At 37.1% G+C, this 23491-nt stretch overlaps 1 protein-coding gene across 1 annotated transcript in view; it reads left to right on the top strand.

The window, feature by feature from the left end:
• The first annotated feature begins 5878 nt into the window (after positions 1 to 5878).
• SLC6A15 (solute carrier family 6 member 15) overlaps positions 5879 to 23491 on the top strand; it is a 47493-nt gene continuing 29880 nt past the window's right edge. Inside the window, exon 1 of the mRNA XM_029205567.1 lies at positions 5879 to 6135. The gene's annotated coding sequence lies outside the window, so the exon portion shown is untranslated. The remainder of the gene's footprint in view (positions 6136 to 23491) is intronic.

Raw genomic sequence — 23491 nt, 5'->3', positions numbered from 1 at the left:
GAAGGCCTATAGGTGCCCTAAGTACTTAACTATCATCTTAATTTAATAGAATCCCAGTATCAACCTAGTTTTCTTGAGTCGTTCTGGTTATGCTTCAATGAGAAAAGCAGTCATTTGTAACATTTTATAAAACAACAACACTAATAAAAACAAACAAAACTATATATTTGTATATTGTATGTATATATAGACATATATATAGAGAGAGGAAGAGAGAGCGAGACAAGGAAAGGAAACTTTGTAAGAATACATATAAAATAGTTAACAATATTTAACTATTAAATATTAGCTTGTAGAATTGACAGAAAGGCAAAGAAACTTAAACACAGGGACTTTAACTTTTTAACTTCTTACCATGTACAAGTTCATACTTTGACATTTATTCAATGAGTAGGTATCACTGTTGTATTAAAATAATAATTTAGAATTTAGATTAGATTATGGAGTCTATGGAACTTGAATAAATCGGTAATGAGATTTTGAAATGAATCAAAGAAAAAGCAGAAAAGGCATGACATGCAAAACAAATACTATAAAACGTTTTGTCTTTACGTCTCTACATAGCTGTAGACCCAGATTAATGCTTGGGCACAGTACCTGACATATATGTCAACTGAAGAAAAATGCACAACCTAAAAATTGTGAGTTATGTTTTATTCAGGGACCATACAGAGCACTATAGCCTGGGAGACACCTCTCAGATAGCACTGAAAAACTGTTTCAAAGGGGTAAGGGAGGAGCCATAATATAGAGGAGTTTTTGCTGAAAAAAAACCATGTAGTCAAACATCAAAAGATTACTGCTAATCACAAAATACAGACATCTCAAGTGAATGATTTTAGTGCTTTTCTAAGTATGGGAGGATGCAGGAGTCTGGGATCATTGAAATTATTCCTCAGATATGCATCTTAACTACTAGAGCCAGTATCTAGCACAGAATGTTTCCAGTTTTTCTCCATCCTGAATTCCCCTCAGGGTGCACCACTTGGGGAGCTGCTGCAGTGGCTGATGGCTTGATGGTGGGTAACATGTTGTTTACTGTATTAGCAGGCAATATTCTTTGTTTACTAAAATGGCAGGTGATGTTCTTTGTCCACATATATAAAGTATTTTAGAAGCATAATCTATTATTATATAAAAGAAATTTATAATTAAAAAGTAACTTAAGGGACTTCCCTGGCGGTCCAGTGGTTAAGACTGGGCACTTCCACTGCAGGGGACGTGGGAACTAAGATACCACATGCTGCGTGGCTCAGCCAAAAAATTTTAAAAAGTTATCACTTTTGTTCGTATTTTCACGTATCAGAGCCATTATGGCTTTATCTACAAAATGCAGAAACACTGGCAGATTTGATCCTTGTCTACTGTTTTGAATGCTTCGCTATCTTAGTCAATTGTTTAAAAATTTGATTTGATTGCTTTGACATCTATCTATTCAGTTAACCCATTGTCTGCTTATACAGAGATCAGACAACATGGTTAATTGCCTTGCTTTTACCTCTCAGTCCTTCATCAGTCATGAATATACAGGATCAACAGAATATTCACTAGGGATTTTGGGATTGCGCAGACTTTATTTTAGAAACATTTTGAGACTATGTATCAAATAACATTTGTTTATATAACATAACATTTGGTATGGAGGGTAATATAATAAAAATTTTTACTGGAATGAAAAATAGAATCTCCACAATATGCTGAATATTATGGTGTCGGGAAGCAGAATTTGCCACCCTAAAACAGGTCTCTTTGTCATATTTTTAGTGAATTTAAGCTGTCTAAAAATAATTTTTTTTCCCCCTGAGAAACAGCAGACATGGAAAGGGCTCTAAAAACCACTAGGAGTTGCCCTTTTGTAGGAAACATTTACATTTATGAGGGACATCTCCATTTGTATGTGTGTCTCCCGGCTCTGTCTATGGAAGAGGAAGATGACCAAATCTCTAGAAACTCTTATCAGTGGAGAAGGCAAAGACTTAAATATGCATCACAATCACCCTTGTTTACTGTGCTTTTCCTGGTCACCTCCCATAATGACTCTCAGCATCCTCAACATCCTCTTTTGCCTTTAACTGAGGATGGTACTTAAGGTGAGGGCTTGGGCCATTTTGGTAAGTTACTCAGTTTTCCTGGGTCTCGCTCATGTATACATGTTATTAAAATTTGTTCGATTTTCTCTTGTTAATCGATCTCATGTCTATTTAATTATTAGACCAGCCAGAAGAACCTAGAAGGGTAGAGAAAAATTTCTTCCTCCCCAACAATAGGAAAATGAATTAATATAATCTCATGATGTGAATTGATTTCAATATTTTCCTTTGAATTGTTTCCACTTGTATAATGAAGAACTTTACTTTCTCAGACTATCCTTGGGAGTGAAATTTCTGGATCTTATGAGAGCTGCATCCTTTGCACTGTCTTGTGGGACACCTCTTACATCCTTAGTTAAGCCATAAAAAGGCTTATTGGTTTGAGTTGCTATTAAGATCCTACTCATCAATAGCCAGACAATGCATGGGATCCTTTGAACTGGAAAGACTTCTAAATTATTAAAATTTTAATTAAATGATTAATTAAACAACTGTTCCTGTGTTAATTGGCATGCAGAAGTGCCAAAAGGCAGAATTTTGAACATGAATTAATATTATCTCATGATGTGAAATGATTTCAATATTTTCCTTTAGCATCATGCATTTAAACCTTTTTAAAAGAATCTTTGAATTGTTTTTCTGAACTCTGGGCGTTTTTGCATAATACTGTCATTTTGAGGGATTTGGTTTTAAAAAATACTATGGTAGAAAGTCTTGGCAAGTCAAGATTCCTCCCACCACACACACCCCACACACACTTAAGGGAACACTCACTTACTTTCTCTTTCAGCCCTTCTATTATTTTTTTTTTTTAAATGAGAAGTATAATGTTGATTGCTTAAAAGTAGGTGTCAAATTCAGAAGGTGATTTAGATACAGGCAGGTATTTATTTACTGTATCTAACAGATGCCTCCTGACTGTGTGAATTTAGACAACCAAAGCCTCAGGTTTTTCTTCTGCAGTGTACCTACCTCATAGGGTTGGTGTAAGCGTTAAGAAAAATCAAGCATATGGATTATTCCACACAATGCAAAGGCACATACTCAGCATCACATCAATACTTGTTGATATGTAAGTGCACATCAGTACAGCGTGGGCATAAGGATGGGTCTACCTTTACCTGTAGGGAGAAATCTTCTTCCAAGTTCTGCTCTTCCCTTCTGTGTGCTGCCTCCTCCCGCTGCACCAACACCACCACATGGTGGCCATTTTCCTACCGTGTGACAGAGAAAACACTCAATAATTGCTAGCTAAAAGATGTTAGCAGTTGAACAGTCAATCTTTGAAAGATTTGGTTGTTAAAAATTTTAAACGGTACTGTTCACCTCCATGACTGGAATTACCCAGGATCTCCTTTTAGGACCTTTGCAACCCTCCTCCACTTCTTATCTTCTAAGGTGCCTAGTCCTGGTGGTAATTCTACACTTTCCATCTGTTAAAATCTATACATCCATTAAAGGCTTACAAAAATGCATAGAGAAAAAAAAAAAAAGCCAGCCAGATCTGGGTTTAAATCTCCATTCTGCCATTGAATGTCACTGTGTGACTGTTTGCAATTTTTTTCCTTTTCTGTTCTTTTTTTAAAAATTTTTAACTTAATTTAATTTTTACTTATTTATTTATTTTTGGTTGCACTGCATCTTTGTTGCTGCGCATGGACTTTCTCTAGTTGCATGTAGTGGAGGCTACTCTTCGTTGCAGTGCCATGGCTTCTCATTGCAGTGGCTTCTCTTGTTGCAGAGCACCGGTACTAGGCGTGCGGGCTTCAGTAGTTGTGGTAGGCGGGCTCGGTAGTTGTGGCGTATGGACTTAGTTGCTCTGCATCATATGGGATCTTCCCGGACCAGGGCTTGAACCCATGTCCCCTGCATCAGCGGGTGGATTCTTAACCACTGCACCACCAGGGAAGTCCTGCATTTTTTTTTTCTGGGTATCACCTCTATCTAATCTCTAACTTAGGAAAATCACATCACTGATTAGTTGATAAGATTAAATAAACGATTTTAAAGCCCCAGGTGCTTAGGGGGAAACTCAGTAGCTACTTTATCTTATTTTTCCTCATTGGCATCAAGACATAAATTGTATCGATCATTTTTGAGGGCATTACTCCACAAATATTTGTCACTTGTACCTTTGTACATGCATTTGAGACAGGTGTTAAACATCAGTGAAAAAGTGTGAGGGGGGAATACTGGTAGGCCAGAAGGCCTTCCTGGTACTACTATAAACAATTCCTGCAAGCATACAGAAAACTTGGTTTCCTACAGATAAGCCTAATCCTGATTATGGAGGACAGAGCTCTACTTATTTTCTTAAATTCTCCTCAGTTGTTATTGCTATTATTTGTACTATGTTTCAATTTCAATATATATAAAATGATATATATTAACATAAATATTTGCCTGTCACAAATATGTGAAGTAAAAGTAAATTAGACAAGATGTTCTGTAAGACTTTTATTGTAACTGTTTTTAGCTTTTCCTGATAAATTGTAACTGTTTTTAGCTTTTTCCTGATAAATAGTCTATCAGACTATTTATTTACCCATGCCAGGAGAAGGGCATCCAGAGGATTAAATCTAATTTAATTTTTTCTTAAAAACATTTTTTTTTAAGGTGGGTTTGGAAGAGACTGAGAAAAAGCTCTCTTGGCTGCATTAAAAGCTGGGGATTAGTAGCAATGTTCTGACCTGAAATTTAGGTCTTGTGATTTCTTTCCAGGAGATTTTTCACTGCATGAAAAACCTGTCTGCAATGGCCTTATTATTTAATTCAGTCTTAATTGGATACAAACCGTCAAAATCTGAGGGATTGTTGAAAGGCCTAAAAGTGCACAAAGGTATTTTTTTAATGGTAATATCAATCATCTAGAAGTGAAAATGTCCTTCACCAAGTCACTAAACCTTTCTGCTATAATATATTTTACGTTCATTTTGCATTTCTTTTAAAGTTTCAAGGACATAAAATTTAATCTCTAGAGCATATGCCCTGTTTGGGGGAAGATTCAGCCATTTTCAAAAGTAGGCTAAGCTTTTGTGCTCCGTGATGTATATTTTAAGGAATTCTCCACGTGGCTTAATGAGTATGTCTTCATTGCTACAAGAGGTGAGTCAGGCTTCATTTTGTAATAAGACCCCTTGGAGACGAGTGGGATGCTAAGGGACCAACATAGGGTGAGGACTGGCTCCTTAAAAGAGCCTTTCATCATTTGGCCAGAATCACTGAGCGCTATCAGGCCACCGTTTGATGGAGAAGCAAATGCCCAGAGTGCTTTCCTTTTGCGAGAGATGTAAATGGCAGGCTGGGAAAGAAAGCTAGGGAAGAGTGTTCTTTGGGTCATTCACTGCTTCCAGTTCGGTCCCCCGACGTTCGGAAAATATTCAAAGGGTGTAAGGTAGGACCATTTCTATTGTTATCCCGGCTGGGACAAAGGCGGGGTGGCAGTGGTGGGGGCGGGCAAGTGATGCCCATCCTTTCGGTTGCGTAGGTTGGGGGAGTACGGGATGGCGCGGGGGGATTTGTTTTGTTTTGCTCTGAAGCCGGCTTCCCGGAGTCCCTCCCGTCCCCCGCCGGGAGAGCAGGGAGGACGCAGCGAGGCAACCGCAGCGGCCTCTGCGTCAAGTGGCGGCGGGGCGGGGAGGTGCGGCGCCGGGCCTGGAGACCTGGCTCACGTCCCCCAGGCGCCCGCAGCCTCCCCTCCCCCGCAGCCTGTTGGCGGCCGCAGCTCTGGCGGGCCGGGCACGTGGGCGCCTCCGTCACACCCTCACTCACACACTGACACACACCCGCGCGCGCACGCACCCGCGCGCCTGCATCTCGTGCTCTTCGCCTGGCGGACACACAGGCGCTCAGAAGTAGTCCCCTGCCAGCCCGCAGGGCAGAGACCCCCTGCACCCTGCCCCAGGGCCCGCCCGCCCTCAGCAGCTGCTTCTCTTCAGACAGCTCCCCGCGGCCTCGGTCAGTCACCTGGACCCGACCCCTTGGCCACTGCTGCTACTGTCGGGACGTGGACACAGCAAGAGGCGCCGGCCAAGACACCCTGACGGTGAGGACACGCTTCTACCGCTAAGGACACGGTGTAGGTAGGGTGGGGCTCACCGTGAGGCACCCTGGAGCTCGGGGCCGGGGAAGGGAGCGGAATTGATGGATGGATCCCGGGAAGGGCTCAGGCTGTGTCCGGGGGTGAGGGGAGGTAGGGCGGCTCCAGAGCCCCAGGAGGGCGAAGCTGGGCTCAGCGGGCGACCCTTCGGGCTCTGCGTCCTGCACCTGTGCACAATCGGGGGGCCTAGAAGCGGTGTGTAACGGGTAGCACATGGGCCGAAACGTGCCGCCATCCTTCTTCCTTCCTGCCGAGACCACAGCATCCCCGAAAGACTAGTCGTTTCCAAGTCCAGTCAGGGTTGGCCGAAGGGCGGGGTCCGCCTGAGGCAAGTCGGAAAGTTGCCAGGGTCGGGACGGAGCGAGACGCTTCCAGGGCTCTCGGTGAGTTGGAAGCTGATCCTCGTACAGGTTAGGGTGGGGCGGGGAGAAGAGCCTACCTCATTCCTCGTTCGCTTCTGGTTGCTTTTGCAACTGCCGAAGGCGACTGCCCAAGGCGGTGTGTTTTCACGTGACCCCAGTTCCCTTTTGCCTGAGGTATCCTGCGTTAAATGGTCCTGAAGTGGGCCTTTCTCCCGCACAAGGCACGCGGCTCTCGGAGAAAGCACAGCCTGTGTGTTTCTGCGCATCCAGGGATTTGAGGATGTGGTGGTGAGGGTGTTGGCGCCGGGATTTTAAGGAGATGATGGGAGACCGTTTCTACGTTTCATGAACTCGGCTCGTTTGTGCGTGGCCTGGGTAGAGGACCGTTTTGAGTATAGGGGTAGAGTTTCAGTCAGTAACGAGCCTTATAAATACGAATGGATTAAAAACGCTCGAGCTGTCCTGGGGACAGTTATGACCTACCCGGTCTCAGAGGCCGCAGTGGCTGGAATGCATTTCCGTTAAGCGGAAAAGCGGCGTTTGCCGCTCGTTCGCGGAGAGGGAAGCCCACAGGTTCGCGCTCTCCGGTGCTGAGCTCTTCTTTCCGCTTTCCGTTCTCTTCCCTAGCGGGGAAACAGTGGAGTAAGAAGGGGCGGGGTCCGCACTCGGGCGCCGTGACGTCAGCAGTGTTTGGGTGCTTATGCAAATGAACTGCGACCGTTTCCCCTAGGCCGGCCGTTTCCCCTCCAGGTCTTAAAGGTAGACCCAGTCTCAGTCTGCACCGTATGTTTGGTCCACTGCCCAGAAACACAAGAGGACCGAAGCGTTTGCGTTCTGTGCTACATTTGGGCTTCTCGTCTCCCCGTTTTTAAAGCTGTTTTATACCTGTCATTGCCTGGTTGCTTTCCCGAAACACAGGGAACAATGTGTTTGCTTTAAGAAATATCATTCTCTGACGAACAACCCCGTGAAGAGCTCCTTACCCCACCCAGCCTCAGTTCTGCAAGAATGCTGCTGAGATACACTCCTGCTTCTGTCTTCAACGCATAGTATTGGATTTGACTTGTAGTAGGTATTTAATAAATACTTGATGATGGACCGAAGAGTGTGTGTATTTCTCTCATTAAATTCGGAGTATTCAACCATCAAAATTGTCTATTTTATTTTTGCGAAAATGAGTGGGCTTTGTGTCTTACATGACCAGCGATCCATGTATATTTGTTAGCTTAAAATATATTATCAATATATTACTGAATTCATTGACCATTTTCCTCCAAATGAAAAGAAAATTCAGTATATTCTTTTTTTGCAGAAAGATAGGAATTAATGTTGTTGTGAAAGGAAGAGAATGTCATCATTTGTTGACAAGTTTTCTTTTTCTGATTGCACGTTATATATTTGATTCAAGAATTACTTTATATTCCAATATATGTAACTCAAGATATTGTATTTTAATGGCGTTAAGCAAGATGTTCACATATGTTTTTAGGAAATAAGTGCTCTGTTATCCAATTAATAAAGTAAATAAGAAATACTATCTCAAATTACATAAACTGGGTGGCTTATAATGAACAGAAATGTATTTCTCACACTTCTGGAGGCTGGTCCAAGATCAAGGTGCCAGCAGATTCCGTGTCTGGTGGGAGCCTGCTTCCTGGTTCATAGAGGGTGTTTTCTAACTGTGTTCTCACGTGGTCAAAGGGGCTAGTTAGTTCTCTAGCATCTCATATTAACCCCCCAAAGCCTCAACTTCTAATACAATCACTTTGGGGTTAGAATTTCAACATATATGGGATGGGGGGAGGACACAAACATTCAAACCATAGCAAATAGTAAAGAATTTTTAAATTGGATCATAGCTGTTTAAGATACCAATAGTCAGGTGAGATGCTTAGTTGTCAGTAGTTGAAATTTTAAAATAAGTTAGAATAATTACTAAAGCCTAAACTTGATAAGCGTTAGTTTACCCAGTGATCACAGTTCAAATTTTATTTTGTACATGTTAGAAAATATGCTTGTCCTGTCATGACAAAACTTTTGTTTTAATTGGTAAAAATTTTGCATTCCTTTGAACTCTGGGGTTATTATCCAGGTAATTAAAAAATCACTGACTTAGAATGATAGACCTGAAAGAGACTGTTGGTGATCAAAAGCACGGAAAGCTTTTACTTCTCAATTTACATCTCAACTTCCTTTGGAGAGTGTGTTAACCCCTTTATTACTGCATACATATGCATGATTGGCTGTAATAATATATTCCTATGCAGAGTCTATTTTACAATAGATTCTGAGCAGATTGCATTATTAACAAAAATCCATGGGTGTAGTCTGATGCGTGAAAACATTCAAGGTTACATAGCAGGCATCTTTAGATTTATTTCCAGTTTGCCCTATAACTTAAAACAAGTCCTAACTACTCTTCTGGATATATTGAGTAAATAATTTTTTTAATAAACAAATTTATCTGCTTATACATTAACTTTGACCAGTAATGATTGTCTCATATTTCTTGGTGAACAGCAAGCCCTAGAGACTGGGCTACAGGGTGGTATTAAATGCACGGTACCACTTGATATAGGAGAGAGCTGTTTCCAGTCTCGAAGTTCAGTTTATTTCCTTGTGATTGACGCGCTAAGGTATCCTTTCACATAAGATTAATTGATTGTTATCTTTGAACAGAATGCTTAACCTGGGAGCTTTTTCACCTATCAGATTGGCAAAGACCAAAAATATTACTCACTGATAAAGACGCAGACGACGTAGAGAATGGACTTGAGGACGGGGAGAGGGAAGGGTAAGCTGGGAGGAAGTGAGAGAGTGGCATGGACATATATACATTACCAAATGTAAAATAGATAGCTAGTGGGAAGCAGCTGCATAGCACAGGGAGATCAGTTCAGTGCTTTGTGTCCACCTAGAGGGGTGGAATAGGGAGGGTGGGAGGGAGATGCAAGAGAGAAGGGATATAGGGATATATGTATACATATAGCTGGTTCACTTTGTTATGTAGCAGCAACTAACACGACATTGTAAAGCAATTATACTCCAATAAAGATGTTAAAAAAATATATTGCTCACTGTATTGAAGAAGGCAGAGGGAACCAGGCACTTTCATACTTTGCTTGTGGTAGTACAAATTGAGACAGCTTTGATAAAGGGTCATTTGTCAATATTTACCAAAATTATAAAAGCACATAACTTTTGATCAAGCAGTTCCGCTTCTAGGAATTTATTCTACAGATATGTAAATGTCAGATATACAAAGTGAGTTGCTTGAACACTGAAGCAAAGTGTCAGAAATGACTGATATATGACATACTCATACAATCATTTTAAAAAACACAGTAATGTATGACATACCCATACGATCATTTAAAAAAACACAATAAACTATTGTATTGAGAGCAAAAGGTTTTAAAGATTTTTAAAGTGAAAAACCAAGATGCAGAATTATGTATCATATAGTATATAGTAACAGTGGTGTAAAAAGAAAAAGGCTGGGAAGGTGGAAAGAAAACACATGTTAGCCTGAACATACATATTAGCTTGAATATATACTAAATATCTGTGGAGGACTTTGGTGACTTATAGAGAGATAGGGGTGGGATTAGATGTGCTGGGGAAAAAGAGTGGGAAGATATTTTTCACTCTATACCCACCATATTACTGTATTATTTATTCTAAATATAAATTTAAACATATTCTAAAGTGAAAACAGTAGTATATAAAAAGTACTCTTGGGAGAACAGTAGCCAGGCATCAGATGCCATCAAATGAGTAAGGTATAAAAGTCAATGGAGGGGCTTCCCTGGTGGCGCAGTGGTTGAGAGTCCGCCTGCCAAGGTAGGGGACACGGGTTCGTGCCCCGGTCTGGGAAGATCCCACATGCCGCGGAGCGGCTGGGCCCGTGAGCCATGGCCACTGAGCCTGCGCGTACAGAGCCTGTGCTCCGCAACGGGAGAGGCCACAACAGTGAGAGGCCCACGTACCGAAAAAAAAAAAAAAGTCAATGGATCTTTTGGGTCCATGATTTTTGTAGTTTCTGAATTTATAGGAAAGTATCCTACATTGAATATTCTTAGTAATAAAATTGTATTAGAGCAGCAGATGAGATTTAGTGGATTCACTAAAATTAACTGGTTATATCAGCATAAAAATGCACATTTTTTTAGTGAGTTGACTAAGGTTTTTTTTAAAAAAAATTTGAGATGGTTATAGATTCATATGAAGTTGTTAAGAAATAATTATATAAGATAATATATAATTATAAGAAATAACACAGAGAGTTCTTGCATGCCCTCTATGCAGTTTTCGGCAAGTGAAACCTTTTGCAAATCTATACTATGACATCATAATCAGAATATTGACATTGATAAAGCAAAGTTACAGAGTTCCATCACTATAAGGATCCCTGTGTGGCCCTTTCATAAGCACAACCACTTCAGTCCTGTCCCCAACCTCTCCTTAAATCGTGGTGACCACTAACCTATTATTCATGTTTGTTGTTTTGTCTTTTCAAGAATGTTATGTCAGTAGAATCATATAATGTGCAACCTTTTGGAATTGGCTTTTTCCACTCAGCATAATTGTCTATAGATTAATCTAAGCTGTTGTGTGTATTAGTGGTTTGTTTTTATTTCTGAGTAGTACTCCATGGTATGGATTTACCAGAGTCTGTTTAACCATTCACCCATCGAATGACACCTGAGTTCTTTCCAGTTTAGGGTTGTTATGAATAAAGCTGCTATAGAAACTTGTTTACAGGTTTTATGGAAGCTAAATTTTCATTTCTACAGCATAAATGCCCAGGAGGGCAATTGCTGGATTATATGGTAGTTGCATGTTTTGTTTTCTGGAGAGCTGTACCATTTTACATTCTCACCAGCAATGTATGAATGATCCAGTTTTCTCCATATCCTTGCCAGAATTTGGTTGTCTTTCTATTTTAGCCATCCCAATAAGTATGTAGTGACATCGCATTGTAGTTTTAGTTACCATTGCTAATGGCTGATAATGTCAGACCTCATTTCATGTGCTCATTTGCCATCCAGACATCATATTCAGTGAAATGTCCTTTTATGTCCTTTGTCCATTTTCTAAATTATTTTTAATTGATGATGTTTATGAGTTCTTATAGATCCTAAATACTGTTTTTTTTTCTTGGGGTTGTGGTCTGCAAATGTTTTTCCCAGTCTTTAGCTTATTTTTTTCATCCACTTAATAGGTTCTTTCACAGAGCAAATTTTTAAATTTTGAAGTCCATTTTACCAATTTTTGCTTTGATGGATTCTGCTTTTGGTTTCATGTCTAAGAATTCTTTGCTTAGCTCTAGATCTCAAAATTTTTTCTGATGATTTCTTTTTTAAAGGTTTATAGTTTGATGTTTTACATTTAAGTCCGTGATTCATTTTGAGTTGTTTTTGTATAAGGTATGAAATTTAGGTCCAGGCTATATTTGCTTGGGAATGCCCAATTGTTCCAGAGCTATTTGTTGAAAGGGCTATCCTTTCTCTACTGAAATTGCTTTTGCACCTTTGTCAAAAATCAGTTGGATGTATTTGTGTGGACCTACTTATGGGTACTCTCTTCTGTTTCATTGATCTATTTGTCTGTCCTTCTGTCAACCTCACACAGTCTTTATCACTGTAGCTATATAAGTCTTCAAATAAGGTAGAAAGATTCCTCCTACTTCATTCTTCCATTTTGAAATTGTTGTAGCTATCTTAGTTTTTTGACATTTTATATAAATTTAGAATAATCTATATCTACAAAAATTTTTGCTGGGATTTTATAGGAATTGCCTTAAACCTGTATACCAATTTAGGGAGAATTGACATATTTACTATGTTGAGTCTTTCAGTCCGTGAACATGGTATGTCTGTCCATATATTTAGATCTTCTTAGATTTCTTTCATCAGTTGAAGTATTCAATATAAAAGTACTGTTCATATTTTGTAGATTCCTTGGTATTTCCAATATAGACAATCAGGATGTCTGCACATATGGAAAATTTTCTTTCTTCCTTTCCAATCTATATGCCTTATATTTCCTTTTCTTGCCTTACTGCACTAGCTAGAACTTCCAGTACTACACTGAATGTGAATAGATATTCTTGTCTTGTTCCTGAGCTTCAGGGAAAATATTACATTATTCGTTTTTGAATATTGAACAAGCCTGTGTACCTAGAATAAGACCCACTTGGTCATGGGGTACAATTCTTATTATATAGCACTGAATTCTGTTTTCTAATATTGTGTTAAGGAAGTTTTTGTCTTTATTCACAAAAGATATAGATATATAGTTTTTTGTTTGTTTTATTCTGGTACTATCTTTGTATGGTTTTGGATTCAGAGTAATACTGACTTAATAAAATGAACTGCGAAGTGTTCTATCATCTTCTATTGTCTGGAAGAGATTGTGCAGAGTTGGTGTTAATTGTTTCTTAAATGTTAGGTGGGATTCTCCAGTGAAACCATCTGGGCCTGGAGATTTCTTTTGTGAGAGTTTTAAAATAATGCATTCATGTTTCTAAATAGTTATATGGATATTAAATGACCTGTTTTATGTTGGGTAAATTGTGGTAGTTTGTGTTTTTCAAGGAATTAGCCTATTTCAACTAAGTTGTCAAAATTTACGTGTGTAGAGTTTTTGCTAGTATTTCTTTATGGTCATTTTGATGTCTGCAGGTTTTCTTATAATCCTTGTTTCATTTCTGATATATAAAATGATATACAAAAGCATAAAATCGACCTTATGGAGCTTTACATTAGGGTAACTAAACATGTCTTTCAAGGCTAATATTTATCTTGTGGTTACAAGAGAATCACTGCATGGATTTAGAAACCTAAACCACACCTTTTTTTACACAGGTCTAGCCCCACTGTGAATGGTTCCTTGGACAATATTTCAAATTTAATTAACTATTTTTACTTTCAGTTAAATTCAGTGACTATTCAATTTCTCTCCCCCATTAGGCAGTTAGTACATATGCTACATAACAAACTATCCATTTTTTGTTTTTTGTTTTTAGTAGGTTTGAAACAATGTTATATTGAAGCATTCACCCTCTGTTACCTTCCTGGGATTGTAGTGACTTTAAACAATAATGATTTATTATTTTTCATTATCCTCTGTGTTGGTTGGGCTCAGCTAGGTGCTTCATCTGTTCTAGTTGATATTTCTAGTTGATATTAGCTGGCTATTCAACTGGGGCTAGAATGTCAACATCTTTGTTCTTGTTCCTGTGGGTTTAGCTCAGATGGCTGGTACAATTGGTGGCTGATAGAGTGTCTCTCTCACTTTCCATGTGGGATTTCTAACAGGGCAGGTGGACATATTTTATATTGTGTCTGGCTTCCAAAAGAGTCAAAGCAGAAACTGCCAGGCTTCCTGAGGCCTAGTGACATTTGCATAGTGTCACTTCTGCATTCTAATGGTCAAAGAAGTTCAAGGCCAGCCCAGAATTAAAAGAAGGGGAAATAGACTCCATCTTATTAATGAGATGAGTAACAGGGATAATACAGCATTGGGAAGAATTGTTAACATTTGTGTTTGCTATCTATTATAGGAAACATCTGAGAGAGATCATACTTGACATTGTATGATGATGACAATGAAGCATGTTGAATGCTTTCAAATTCATTTTTTCCATAAGGCATGATAATACAAATACATAAATAAGTGTAATACAATAGAATGTGCCTGCAGGAGGCTAATAATAGCTCCTGAAGATTTGTCTACTTCTTAATTCCTGGCACTTGTGACTGTTACCTTAGTTGGAAAAAGACTTGTTGCAGAAATTATCTTCAGATGAAGAGGTTATCCTAGAATGTCCAGATGGGCCCTATATGCCATGCCATCTCAGATGCCCTTATATGAAAGAGGCAGAGGAGATTAGACACACATAGAAGAGGAGGAGGCAATGTGACTATGGAGGTATGGACTGGAGTGATGTGGCTGAGTGAAGGAACACCGGCAGCCCCAGAAGCTAGAAGAGGCGAAGAACAGACTTTCCCCTAGGGCCTCCTGAGGGACTTCAGACCTGACAACACCTTGATTTTGGTTCACTGAAACAGATTTCAAATCTCTGGCTTCCAGAGCTTTGAAAGATTAGATTTCTGTTGCTTCAAGCCACTAAATCTGAATTTGTTACAGAACCCTCAGGAAATGAATACAGTGCCTAAATCTGAGGTGTTCTCAATAAAATTTTAAATGTTTAAAAGACTTTTTGTATATTTTCAAAATGTTTAAAAGGCCTTTTGAAAGACTTAGTTAAATAAAATTTAAGATCTGTCCTTGGTTTATATAAGTCAACAAAAATACATTTCAATTTCTGGGAATTGCTGTATAATTATAATTAACTTTGAAATAATTGCAAGCTCACAAGAAGGTGCAAAGGGAGGTCCTGTGTAACCTTCACTTAGCCTCCCCCACTTTATAATCTTATATAAAAATACAGTACAATATCAAAACCAGCATATTGATATTGGTACAATTCATAGAGCTTTTCCAGATTATGCAGTCATTTTTTCTGTATGTGTGTGTATGTATGTATTGTTCTTTGCAATTTTATCACATGTATAGCCTCATGCAACCCTTATCACAATGAAGATACTAAATGGTAACCATCTCACAAGATTCTCCTGTGCTACCTTTTTATAGCACACCCACCTGTCCTTCTGTACCATAACTCCTAGCAACCACTGTTCTGTGGTTCATCTATGTCATTATCTAATTTCACAAATGTAATATAAATGGAATCATGAAATATGTATCCTTTTCAAACTGGCTTTCTCTCCCCCATTTAGCATCATTCCCTTAAAGTTTATCCAGGTTGTTGCATGTATCAATGGTTCTTTCCTTTTTATGGCTGATATTGCATGATATGGACATACTCCGGTTTGTTTAACCATTCACCCATTGAAGGACGTTTGGGTAGTTCTCAGTTTGGGGCTATTATGAATAAAGCTTTTATGAACATTTATGTACAAGTTTCTGCTTGAAAATAAGTTTTTATTTCTCTGGGATATATGCCTAAGAGTGCAAAATGATGGTCACAATGGTAACTCTATTATTAGTGTTAAAAGTAACTGCCAACTATTTTTTAGAGTGGCTATACTATTTTACATTTCTATCAGCAATATATGATTGATCTAGTTTCTTCACATCCTCACCAACTTTTGGTGTCATTATTTATTTATTTATCTATTTATTTTAGCCATTCTGATAGATGTGTTATAGTCCACATTTTAGGGCAAAACGTATGTTACCAAGTGTAAGTTGTGACTTTGTATTTCACTTGTAAAAATGTTCTCCTCCTTTTGATTGATTCTGTGATTTTTTTTTGTTATCTTTTTGCTTAATGCAGACATTTTATATAAAGAGATATAATTTGCAAAATAAATGCTTAGGTGGTATTCTATATGGTTGAAAATCTTTTGTATTATTTGTTAAAATCATTATTTCATTATGTTACCAAATTTTGTCTTTTTCTATGGCGATTATTTCATATCTACAAACTTCTTAACATGTGCCTTTTTTTTCTTGGGTATTTCAATATGGTTCAACATTTTATTTTCGTTCAAATAGTCTTTACTTTTTACCTTATACATTAGAATATGAAAAAATATATTTCATTTGAATTCACAATGAATTTCAGATTCAATGTTCAGAATTGGTTCATATTTAAAGAAAACTTTATTCAGTAAAATTTGGATTTGTCCAAGTCAGGGAGATAATTTACTGTTGTTCTAGTTCTTTATTATAGAATATTAAGATTGTGGAAAATGCTAGTAATTAGCCAGCACAGGCATGTCTGTTTGAGTCATCTCTCATATCTAAGATGCAAGTGCCTGCCTGCTATTTTACGGTTTTGCATATTTTCACTGGAAACATTTATTAATGTCTAATATAACATAATTTCAAAAGATGTTGTAACGATAGTAGTTTAAAAGTCTGGAAAGATGGAGTAAGAACTCTTAATTCTATAGTGAATTATTTCTATTTTGAGTTAACTCTATAGTGAAATTTTTAGCAAGAATAATCAAGACAAAAGCAGAGAAAACACCTATTACCAATAGCAGGGATAAAAAATGAGATAAGACTAAAATTCCTGCAGGTGTTAAAAAACACTAGGGACTATTATGAATCACTTTGTGCCAATAAATTTGACAATTTAGATGATATAAATTCCTTGAAAAGCACAACTTACCAAAACTAACACAGCAAGAAAAAGAAAACCTAAGTAGCTGTATATCAATAAAATAAAATGAATTTTTAATTGAAGATATTCCATAAAAGAAAACTCCAGGCCCAGATGGCTTTATTGGTGAATGCTGCCAAACATTTTAGGAAGAAATAAAACCAATCCTACATATAGTCTCTCAGAAAATAAAAGAGAGGCCATTTCAGAACTCTATTAAGGAGTCCACCAAAACCAGAGAAGTAAAATATAAGAAAAAAAATTTTACAGATCCATGTTCCCATGAATATAGTTGAAAAAAATCCTTACCAAAATATTAGCAAATAAATTCAGTGATATATTAAAAGGGTAATACATCTAGAGTAAGTGGGGTTTATCCCATAATAAAAGATACAAAATCAATCAATCAATATAATACTCTATATTAACAGATTAAGAAGTTATGTGATTATCTTAATAAAAGCAGGAAATTATGTGACAAAATTCAACAGGTATTCATGATTCAAAAAAAAAAAATCACTGAACTAGGAATAAAAGAAACTTCTAAACAGATAAAAGGACCTGATGAAAAAATCCATAACTAACATTGTACCTAACAGTAAAATATTGAGTACTTCCCCACTAACATTGGGGCATAGATGAAGAAATCTGCTCTTAACACTTCTGTTCAAAATTTTGGTGGATGTCCTAGCCAGAAAATAACTCAAGAAAAAGAAATTAAAGGCAAACAATTAGAGAAAGCTAAACTATCTTTATTTACCAATGACATATTGTCTATATAAAAATCCTAAGGAAACTTTAAAAATAACAACTTGATTTAGCATTGTTGCAGGGTATATAGCTTGTATTTAAAAAAATCACTTTTTTCTGGAGAGAAATTAAAGCAGATACAAATAAATGGAAAGATATACCAAGTTCATAGACTGGAAAACTCAATTTTTTAAGATGTGAGTGCTCCACAAATGGGTCTATAGAATCAATGTAATCCCATTCAAAATTCCAGCAGACTGTTTTATTTTGGGTAGAAACTGACAAGCTGATTTCAAAATTTATGTGGAGAGGCAATGAAACAATCTTAAGAAAGGAAAAACACATTAAAAATGGTTAGGCTTGAGAACCACAAGTTAAAATTTTATTATGTTGATTTTAAAAGGTTTTGAATCTAGCTTTAAGTGTTTAAAATAGATTTTTTTTTCTGGAAAGTTACTCATGAAGATATTAAAGCAATACAAAAATGGGAGAATGAGAAAAATATAAAGATAAGTCCAAATTTAAATAATGTAACATTTTCAACATTTTTAATGTATGTAACTCCTTATATAGAATAGATAAATGGGAAGACACCAATTGTTTTATATTTATAATAGGTTTACATTTATAATAGGTGTATAATAAGATTCTTTGCAAGCTGCAGAAACTGATGCTGGCTATGAGGAAAAAAAAAAGAAATATTGGCAGGGTTGCAAGGACTCAAAGAAACAATGGGGTGCTTGGCAATAAGATGGAAAAGGGCAAGAATGAAAACAGTTCTGAAAACTGGATCCAGGATCCATGACTATGGTAGTAGTTACAGCCTGGGCATAATCCCTTTGGAATTAAATGAGATGCCAACTTTTTGATCTCTTTGTTCTTCTCCTCAAGGTTCAAAATCCAGGGAGAGGAAATCTAACTGGACAAATGCAGATTATTCTCAAAAATGGTGGCAGTATTTCTCTCTTCCCTCTACTCATACCTTTAGCAAATTGACTTTGTTGTTCCTTCCATCAAAACATGGAGTTTATTTACTATTGGGTCATCTGGACTTAGCTGTGTGATTTGCTTTGGTCAGTGAGACATCAGCAAATGTGACACAAACAGGCTTTACTAGCACTTGTGTGTTGGGCTTACCCCTTTGGGCTAGAGTTGGAACTCTAAGCTTATAATGTGAACAAGCTGGAGCTAGCATTTTGGAGAGACTATGTGTAGGAGGACCAAAGTGCTCTGGCTGATAGGCTGTCCCTGCCAGAATGTGATTTGAGACCCTCTTAGGCCATCCTCCTCCACTCGAGTTGACAGGTGACTGCAGAGCAGAAGTGACCCAAGTCAAGAGAAGCAAAACAACTGACCATTTAAGCGTAGCTCAAATTGCTAATCCACAAAATCATGAGCAAATACAGTTTTTGTTTGCTAAGCTATTAAATTTTGAGGTATTTTATTATGCAGAGATAGAAAACTGGTTTTATAAAAAAGTGGTGTTAAGACACCTGAAACATGTAGCATTGGCTCTGGACTCACATTATCCTTAATTGAATGAAGTTGTAATATAATACAAATATAAGAGGGCGATAATCATAGTAAAAAGAAAACATATATTGAGTACTCTCAATGTGTTTGCGTTTATCCAAGCACTTTATTATTAGATAACTAAGTAATTTAGCCACGGTCATAAAATCATAAGTGATAGAGTTTGGATTTGAACTCAGTCTGTCTCTAGAACCTAGATATAAATGTTTGGCACCATGGCCTTCCCTGGTGGCACAGTGATTAAGAATCCACCTGCCAATGCAGGGGACATGGGTTCGAGCTCTAGTCCGGTAAGATCCCACGTGCCGCGGAGCAACTAAGTCCGTGGGCCACAACTACTGAGCCTGCGCTCTACAGCCTGCGAACCACAACTACTGAGCCCACGTGCCACAACTATTGAAGCCCACGCACCTAGAGCCCATGCTCCGCAACAAGAGAAGCCACCGCATTGAGAAGCCAGTGCACTGCAACAAAGAGTAGCCCCTGCTCGCCATGACTAGAGAAAGCCCGCACGCAGCAATGAAGACCCAATGCAGCCAAAAAAATAAATAAATAAATAAATAAGTTAATGTTTGGCACCAACACATATCTTTTCACAGCAATAAATATTAATTCCTACAAGATCTCATTAAAAGTAAATAAGAAGGATTATACAAAAACATGAAGAAGTGGGGTCATTATCCTTTTTTGGACTATGAGTTTCATATTTAGACAATATCCTAAATTGATACTATCAATTTAATCCTCATTACAGTTTAATCCTCATCTTTCTGCAATGAAAGATGAGAACGTTCTCATACCTTTCTTTCTCCCATTTAAATTCCTGATTTTGTTAGGTTATTTTTGAATTTTAATTTATATTTTTCTCCTCAACATAATTCTTATAGATTTTGAACCTTATTTCCTTGTTTAAATTAATGTTCACTTCTGTTGTTTAACATGGGTCTCAGTCTCGATTGGCTAAATTTCATGATCATGTAGCCTGTCCCTTTCTCCCCATTAGGGCTCATCAGATCTTTTATGGATGAGAATATTTGCGACATTTATAATTGGAATACAAAGTACTTGAGTATAAAAACTGAAGATCAAGTATTTTTTTCTCTTAGTTTTTATAGAGGTGATTGAATATCCTGGGCTTATTTCTCCTTTCTACTTCTGCTTGAAATCCCTAGGAATCTCCATACTAGTAATTTCTCAGTGTTGACCGTTCTACATTATTATTATTATTAAATAATACAAGTCTTAGCAAAAGTCTGCTATTGTATCTTTTAGTATTTTGTGTTTTATTCTATTCTGTTTCCTGATATATATTCTACATTTATCTTTTGCTTTTGTTCCCCTCTCAACTACTACCCCTCCATCTCCCTGTTTCTATGTAAAACTTTTTCATTCTTAGCAATTAATCTCATAATTACTCATAATCTCATAGTTACTTACTAAATAATCTCCTTTTTGAATGGGGAGATGTCTATCTTGTCACACCATGTAATAAAAAAATTAGTGCCGTGCAAATGAAACATAGATGGAGTGATCTGGGGCACTCTGCATCTTCAATTCAGATTTAATCTCTGGAACAGTGGTTGTCAAATTTTTTCAATAGTAAATATTTTAGGCTTTGCAATCCATACAAAGTGATTCAGTTGTTGCAGCACAAAATTAACCATAGGAGATATGTAAATGTGTGGGCATGACTATGTTCCAATAAAATTTTATTTACAAAATCAGACCGTGGGTTGTATTAGATTCATGGGCAGTATTTTCTTGACCCCTGCTCTCACCTGTTACTCCGTTGTAGACAGGAGGCCCTTATCAGTTAGTGATGAGGACAGCTAACGCAACTCCTAGGTACAGGTGAAGAGCAATATGATAGCTTGTTGCCAACTTTACTCTCCCAGGAGTGGATGGTGATAACTTGGCAGGGACTGTGCAGTTAATTGATTCTGATTATCCTACTGCCCATGTGACCAGTAGAATATGAAAAATTTATCACCCACTACTTCACATCCTCCCTGGACATTCCTGCTTCGTGGTAACAGTAATACACTTTTGGCAATAGTCAATTACACATTTAAATCTTTGTTTATGGCATACTTTTACGGGCTAAGCTCTTCAGCAAGCTTTTGGCATTCCTAAAAAATTTCTCTTTCAGAAAAGTTGGATCTTGAAAATTTTGAAATTAATTTGGCTTTCAAATTGTCTCATATACTAGGTTTTTACAAATCCACTCAGAAACTGAATTTATATCTTTTGGCTATATGCAGCAGCTATATAAGAAAGATATGCCTCTGACTCAGTAAATATAGGGACTTGGGGTAAAAGGCAAAAAACAAAAAAACAACCAAACGTGTAATAATGTAAAATACTTGTAGTTATTATACAATATTATTCTGTCATACTTCAGTTCATTTATTTGACAGACAAATTTAAACATTGAGAATGTGAGATTGGTAAGATAATGTCATTCTCCAAGTAGAGCTTATGGCCTATTGAAGAAGAGATATACATTTTCCCCCAAGACTTACGTGTTATTGTGGAAACTTCAATGTTAACTGCAACCCCACCCAATATTTTCCTATAGCCATCCCAGACAGGAGCAGGAGGTGGGAGAAACAAAGTGAGATAAGAGAATGTAAATTATTTTACTTGTGATATTATTAATGTACTATCACTTCTTTTTTTTTTTGCTTATAATAGAAAAGGAACTCTAAATGCATGCAAATACATATTTAGCATCACTTTTTAAGTTTTAAATTTTGTAAAGGTTGCCTAAGATTATTGCATTATAAATCTGTATATGTAGTTAAGTATATTTTAGGCATTTAAAATAGAAAGTTGCATTTAAATTTTGTTTCCATTAGACATTGATTTTTTTTTTCCATAAGAATGTGAACTTTGGGTAGTCTGACAGGAATTTTTAAACTAAACTATGCCAAAAGATATCCTATGTATGATTATTCATTGGATATGTAAAAAATATGCAACAGTGGCCAAAGATGTTATTTTTAATTTTTTTCCTGCAAAGACTAGAAATCTGTAGAAGAAATACAACAATTTTGAGATAATTAATTTAAGGGAGACTCATGAATAACACTGTCTTTTAAATTTTTTCTTCATGAAATGGTGGGTGATTTTACTGTAATAATATCTTTAAACTTCAATACATTCCTTACCTTTCTATTTGCATGGAAAAAAGCAAAAGGAGTAACAGACCAATGTCTATTGAGGAAACTAAGTTAAGAGTCATATAACTATGAGAAGTTACACAACTAAGTAAAAGAGCTATGGCGTAACTCCAAGCTTGTCAGATTAAAACAAATGCTCTTATCCATGTATCAGTAAAGTTATTATGCAAACAGTTTATCATTAGATGATCCAAAAAATGTAGACCTTTAGATAATTCATGTCTCACAAATCACAATTTCTTATATGTCAGGTTGTTTTCTTCCAGCAAAAACTATTTGGAAAATTAGCTTATTTCAGTTTTTCAGTGGTTATATTTATTCATCTATTCAACTAATAATTACTGAGCTCTAGGGGGAAATAGTACAAATTAAACATACATAATCCCTAACTGCATGAAACTATTTCTGTATCCAACCCGTGTTGGCCTCTTCAAAATAGTCACCATGAGAAGTTTTTCAGTTATTCCAGAGATATGTCTATTATTCAGAATATTTTGGGAATGCTTCTCTTTCAGAATTTCCTTCACAGTCTTCCTGTTAATCTTCACCAGATCTTAATGAGTGTATTTTCTTAGAGTATATATTTTAATTTTGGAAACAATGAAACACATACAAACCTAAAAATGATGAATAGTTATATGGTTAAGTTAAAGAATTTTTCTTTTCATTGCGTTACCCAGCACCCTGTCTGTTTCATTAAGATTATAAGATAAAGTATGACAGACTGTTTCTCTGACTTTTAATGTAAATCTAACAGCAGTTCCATCAAAGAATTCCATTTTTTTTCTAGCAGTGAATGATAGAATTCTTGGGATATCATTTTTAAAGCTTCCTGATCCAATTTTGAGGAGAAGCTCTCATATGTTTAGTCACTTTTTAAAATAGACAACTTCATACTGGACACAATGGCTATTATCAAAAAGTCTACAAATAATAAATGTTGCAGACGATGTGGAAAAAAAGGGAACCCTTGTACTCTGTTGGTGGGAATGTAAATTAGTGCAGCCACTGTAGAAAACAGTATTGACGTTCCTTAAAAAAACTAAAAATAGAGCTTACATATGATCCAGTAATTCTACTCCTGGGTATATATCCAGAAAAATGGAAAACTCTACTTTGACAAGATACATGAACCCAATGTTCAAAGCAGTACTATTTACAGTAGCCAAGACATGGAAGAAACCCAAGTGCCCATCAACAGACAACTGGCTTAAGAAGACGTGGTATACACACACACACACACACACACACACACACACACACACACACACACA

Source organism: Monodon monoceros, unplaced genomic scaffold (genome assembly GCF_005190385.1).
Source record: "Monodon monoceros isolate NGI ecotype Baffin Bay Population unplaced genomic scaffold, NGI_Narwhal_1 Super_Scaffold_6, whole genome shotgun sequence".
In the NCBI taxonomy this organism is placed as follows: domain Eukaryota; kingdom Metazoa; phylum Chordata; class Mammalia; order Artiodactyla; family Monodontidae; genus Monodon; species Monodon monoceros.
Note: the sequence above shows the minus strand (reverse complement) of the source record. Positions and strands in the feature narration are given on the sequence as shown.